This window comes from Quercus suber, unplaced genomic scaffold (assembly GCF_002906115.3).
Source record: "Quercus suber isolate HL8 unplaced genomic scaffold, Cork oak 2.0 scaffold_127, whole genome shotgun sequence".
In the NCBI taxonomy this organism is placed as follows: domain Eukaryota; kingdom Viridiplantae; phylum Streptophyta; class Magnoliopsida; order Fagales; family Fagaceae; genus Quercus; species Quercus suber.
The window spans coordinates 1,035,081-1,041,552 of NW_027069590.1; the positions used below are offsets into that span (position 1 = coordinate 1,035,081).

Consider the following 6,472-nt stretch of genomic DNA (forward strand, 5'->3'; position numbering starts at 1 on the left):
TGGCGACAAAAAATTTCGTCGTTAACTTTCATTAAACGAAAATGGTAACAAAAAAGTTTTTTAGTGACGATATTAATGTCATCGCAAATACAATATTATTAACGACGACAAAATCGTCGCTAATAGTGACAATTGTCGTCATAAATAACTCAAGAACCCAAGACGAAATGTCGTCGCTACTAGCTCATTAGTAGTGATGAATTTTTTTTGTCATTGCTATTAGATTATTATTAACGACAACATTTTTGTTGTCGCTAATATGTCATTACTAGCGACGATGCTTGTTGTCGTCATAGATAATAATATATTAGTGACCACAAATATGTCATCACTAAGATTTGCATATTAGCGATAATATTGTTTGTCGTCATTGATGATATGATAAAATATTAGCAACGACAGTGTTGTCACTAATAACTTTTTACATTTTTTTTTTAAATTTTTCTATAAAATTTACATTTTGAATTTTACATGGGTACCTGATGGAAAATAATAAATCACAACGCATCACAAATTTTCAATCACAAATTTTCATATAAGCATAACAACTGCTCAATCAATAACTACTAATAAGGGAAAACATACCCAAGTTCAATATCATGTACATAATTTAAGTTCCAATCTATTCTCTCAAATACTAATCAAATAATAACATATTTCTCATGAAGATATGATGCCAAGCTAAAACTTGTTGCAATGAAATGTATCTCCCCTCGACATCATATGTAAGATTGTAACCCAAGGCACGTGACATTTTAACCTGAAATAATGAGCATAAACCAATGTAAATGTCAACTAAAATAGATGACAAAAATACTTACTAAATGCTTTTAACATTCAAGTAAAATTTCAACATTTATATTTTTCAAAAATAGCATAGATGAAAAGATATGAAAGCTTTATGTATTTAACGAAACTTAATCTGCATCAAGACTCATTCTCCAAAAGAAATAAGTCCAAATTAACAATCATAACAAAGAACATATCAAAAGATATTAGGTAAAATATGATAGTATGGTCAGTAACATTTTGATAAAGTAATTTATTCAAAGTCTATACAATGATAAATATAACTACATAAAAGATTATACTAACTACAACAAAAGTGGACTACGGTGACAAAACATATTCCCACCAAATGCAAGAAACATAGTTATCCAGACCAAGCACCTTGAACTTTTTTTTGTGGTGGAAGTTTTGCAACTTGGATAGCTTCAATTAGCTTATGGAGAAATAGAATAGATTCACAATATATCAATTATGTATACAAGCTTACTCACAAAGCCATTTTCACTATTAGAGCTTCTCTACCCCTAAGTTGAATGTTTAAAAGTCAAAATTTACCATTATTGGAGATTCTTCATATGATTTGTTACTTACAGTCCATTAGTCCTACTATTGCAGTGCCTTGTAGCTAGCTACTAAATGACATGAAAAAAAAATTTCACTCACTTTTATTTTAAAGAAGCAAAGATTCTGTAAGAACACAACACTTCCCATTATTTTGCTAAATTCATATCTAATAAAATAAGCAATAGAAGTCATCTTCCTCACCATGTTCCGTAATAATAATAATATTATAGAATATTATATTATATTATATTATAAGGACACCCAATATCAAAACTAAAACTATGGTGCCCATATTCTTTCAAATCCAAATGATAGAGTGAACGAATAGCCTACTGTGCTCATGGCTTCAAACCCAAAAACTCACAATATCAAAATTAAAATTAGGAAAAAAAAAAACTTTTAATCACTGGGTTAGTTCATGCTTTCTTAACATGAAAGTATAGATCATTGAAAATTAAAAATTAAAAAAAAAAAATCAAAATCTCTAAAATTACCTTTGAGAGAGAGCAGCAAAGAGGGAACAACAAAAGTATAGATCCAATTAAACTTTCAGAACTGAAAAGAAAAGCTTTCGTTATAGATGAACATTCAGAATTGAAAAAAAAAAAAAAATCAATCACAATTTTCATTATGAAATTAGGAATCCTAGAACTACACAAGAAAGAGAGAAAATAGAATTAGGGAATGGAGAAGAAACAAAGAATGACAATGGGAGAGAGAGAGAGCTTACTGATTTGTGGAGGTTGAGGTGTGAGGAGAGGGGAGAAAGAACGTGAAAAAAAAAAAAAAAAAAAAAAAAAACTGGGTATTTGGGTTTGTTTACAGGTTCCAAAAAAAAAAAAGGGAGGGGTCTGTTTGCATTTTTTTTTTTTTTTTTTAATTTGGGTACTTTAAAAAATTTCAATTCGCGCCTAATAAGTAAAAACCGGAAGAAGAGCTGAATAAGTGAAAGGAAAATGTTAGGAAAATGTTAGGGGCACAAAAAATTTTAAAATTATTGTCACAACTTGTCACATGAGAAGCTGTAAATGGTGAAGGTTAAATAGTGGGTTTATACCTCTACCACTCATAACTCATCACATGACAAATTGTGACAAAAATTGTGAAATTTTTTGTATCCCCTAACATTGCTCTAAGTAAAAATTGAGAAGCTGTTAACGTGTCTGAGTGGAAAACTTAAAAAGCTAGGTTAAGAGAAGTGAAAAAGTAGTAAAAGTAGGCTGTCATCTTTTGGGTTTTATCACCATCTTTGACTAATTAGTTTTTTTTAAAAATATTTAATACCATTTTGCTAACCAAGGCAAATCCCCACGTCCCTACTAACTATCTCAATTACTTATTTTAATTGATATTTTGTGGTTTTGTTTAACTTTTTAACAAAAGTTACAGATCCTTGACTTTATTTTTTTATTTTTTTAACTTATAAACTTGTAAGTGTTGTAACATGTATTTGTAAAGATCCATAATAAACTATACGGCTTCTATCAAATAATTAAATCTATAAATATGAAAGCATATATATATATATATATACACTTTCAAATTCATGAATATATAATTTTTTTTTAAATAGCTGTAATCATAGTTGTCAGTTTCGTATGATACGCGATAAGTATAGTACGATACGTATCGTATCGTATGGAAAAATTTTCGTATTGTATTAGCGTATCGTAAGTACTCATGAATCGTACGATATAGTGTGCGTATCGTATGAATCGTATCGTATCGTAAAATCATACGTATCGTATGATACATAGACAAATGCTTTAAAATGAGATTTTTGTTAAAATTTATACTTTTATTTGAATCTAAAAATTAGTTAGACTTTTTTTTAGCAAAAAATTATTAGTTTAATTAATTTAGCCTACCAAAATAATATATTTATAAGTTTTTGTTCCCTCTCTCCTACAATTAGACAATACACACTTACCTTTCACATTAATATTTTAAAATTTATTTTTATTTTTATTGTTATTGTTATAACTCCAAGAAACTAGAATGCCAAAAAGAAAATTGTAAAAAAATTATTAAAATAAAAAGAACAGGAAGATCTAGTAAAGGTTAATGACGAATAACGATGAAGAAATAAATTTGCAAAATTATAAATATGATAATATCATTGACTTAGATGGGGTTGATTAGGCAATTTGATGAATATGATGAAAATAAATTGTTATTTTTGGGTTATTTGTAATATATTATCACTTTTGAATTTAAGTAATTTGAATGTGTATGTTATGAACACATGTTAGTTTGATTTATTTAGTTAGCCTGTTAAATATTATTACATAAGTAATGAATAAATTAGTCATTAGTTGAATATATTCAAAATTCATAATGAAAATACCCTTTATATATGTATGTTTATAATTTTTTATAAATTTTATTAAGTGTTTGTGTATCTTATGATACACGATACGATACGATATACGATACGAAAAAATTAAAAATCGATTCACGATATGATTCACGTTTTGACAACTATGGTTGTAATTTTGAAATGGTACACCGGTATTGACCGATATTTAAATATTTCATTTCTTTGGCTAAACTGAAACGGCCATGGATAATGAATTAAACTCGATGAAAATAAGTAAAAGCGTGATTAGTAAAAGTGTGATTTCACATGACCCACTGACACACTTTTGCCAATCATAATTCGTCATATAGTAAGTTGTGGTACAAAATTATGCCCATTTATGTGGTCTTAGCATAATTCCAAAATAATATTGAATGTCTAAATGGATAAATTATAAAGAGAGAAGTGGAAGAGTCCCAAAACTTGTGGGGGAGGAGAAACAACTAGAGAAAGAGTTTTTGGATTTCCATCCACAAATTTCTAATGTTTTAATCATTTTTTACTCCCAATGTGTCCATCAATGTATCATTTACCATTTCTTTTTTAATGTTGTCTTGTCTTGTCTAATGATCTTTTCTTTCACTTCTTTTTTTAATTATATATATAACTTATAATCTCATTGGGTTAGATATATACTAACTAGTTACTTTTTTGCTGAATATAAACTAACTAGTTACTATTATCATTTATATAAATGCATAACATATTATATGGATTTTTACCAAAAATTAAATTTATAAACATTCAAATAATATATATACTATTAGATTCATTAATATTATAATTATATTTTTTTTTGTTTAAAAATAGTGGTAATTCTAAAACGATACACCGGTATACATGTGTGGAGGAGAAAAAATAAGAAAAAAAAAAGGTATGGATGAAAGAAAGGAAAAATAATATAAATAATAAGAAATCACAATTGAGAAATGCCACCACAATATTTTCACAATAAATTTTAAGTAATAGATTATTGGCTTTCTCAAAAAAAAAAAAAAAGTAATAGATTATTGGTAGCAAATATTGGTGAGTAAAAAATTAATTTTTTGTGGTGGATTCAAATCAAAACTAGTAATAATTTTTTAAATAATTTGTGACTCTTTTAAAAAAAAAAACATCAAATACGGTACACCAAAATACATCTAAAAACAAGAGAGAGAAGCTGACAAAAAAATCTTATCAATGAGCAATAAGGGGGATTCGAACACATGAGCAAAGTTAATGCACCTAGGAACTTAGCACTACACTATTGTGTGGCATGTTTGATTTATATGGAAACTAAATTAAATTATTCTAACTCTAGTATGTATTTCAAGTTTCCAAAGACAATAAAAACACACACATTTTTATAATGAGAAGTGCTACATATAGAAACTAAATTAATTTATTCTAAACTTGGGATGTATTTCAAGTTTTCAAAAAAAAAAAAAAAACACACACACACACACACACACTTTTTTTATGAGAAGTGTTACATTTACAACATTTTCACAACAAATCATAGGTGACTAGTTGTTATTGGTTCAAATTGGAACCTGACACTAACATTACTTTTTTGCCCCAACAATAATAATCAGTAACAACTTACTACTTAGAATTTGTTGTAAAAATGTTTGTGAAAATTGAGAACAATTGGATGGTCAGATTAAGAGAACATTGTCATAAAGGTACACAACACACGTCCATCACGCGCAATCCTTAGATTTGAAATCTAACCGTTAGACTCAAAAAGTGTAATGAAAGGTTAATTCTAGTAAATTTTGGTTACAATCAAATGGTTGGATATACAAAAAGACGTGGTCAAAATTTAGCTAAAGTTGGTTAAATCCGGTCAAACTTAATAGATGGTCCAGAGACAACTAGACTTTGTGAAATTCATATTCGAATCTTGATCATTGGGATTGAAAAGTATGGTGACATAATGGTGTTGGTGAAATTTGAGAACAATTGGATGATCAGATTGAGTAAACATAGCCATAAAGATACATAACATATGCCCATCACATGCCATCCTTATATTCGAATTCTAACGATTGGTTTCGAAGAGTGTAACGAAAGGATAATTCTAGTAAATTATAGTCACAATCAAATTGTCAGATTTCGCGAAATGCGCGGTCAAAGTTTAGTTAAAGTTGGTCAAATCCGATAAAACCTAATAGATGGTCCCGAGACCACTAGACTTTGTGAAATTCATATTCGAATCATAATCAATGGGATTGAAAAGTATGGTGACATATTGGTGTTTGTGAAATTTGAGAACAATTGGATGGTCAAATTAAGTAAACATAGCCATAAAGGTACATAACATATGTCCATCACGCGCCATCCTTATATTTGAATTCTAACCGTTGGATTCGAAGAGTGGAATGAAAGAACAATTCTAGTATATTATGGTCACAATCAAATGGTTGGATTTAGAGAAAGACATGGTCAAAGTTTAGTTAAAGTTGGTCAAACCCGGTCAAACTTAATAGATGGTCCTGAGACAACTAGACTTTCTGAAATTTATATTCGAATTTTAATCATTGGGAATTAAAAGTATCGTGACATATTGAAGTTGGTCATATTTGAGAACAATTAGATGATCTAATTGAGTAAACATAGCCATAAAGGTACATAACATATGTCAATCACGTGCCATCCTTATATTCTAATTCTAAACGTTGGATTCGAAGAGTGTAATGAAAGGATAATTCTAGTAAATTATCGTCAAAATCAAAAGATTGGATTCGGAGAATGGCGCGGTCAAAGTTTAGTTAA

At 28.5% G+C, this 6,472-nt stretch overlaps 1 long non-coding RNA gene across 1 annotated transcript; it reads right to left on the reverse strand.

Moving 5' to 3' along the window:
- Positions 1-507: 507 nt before the first annotated feature.
- On the reverse strand, positions 508-2,153 carry LOC136068636 (uncharacterized). Its single transcript, XR_010629984.1, has 3 exons — positions 2,084-2,153; positions 1,848-1,908; positions 508-760 (listed from the first exon to the last, which is right to left on the reverse strand). It is a non-coding gene; the product is annotated as an uncharacterized LOC136068636 (long non-coding RNA).
- Positions 2,154-6,472: the final 4,319 nt, after the last annotated feature.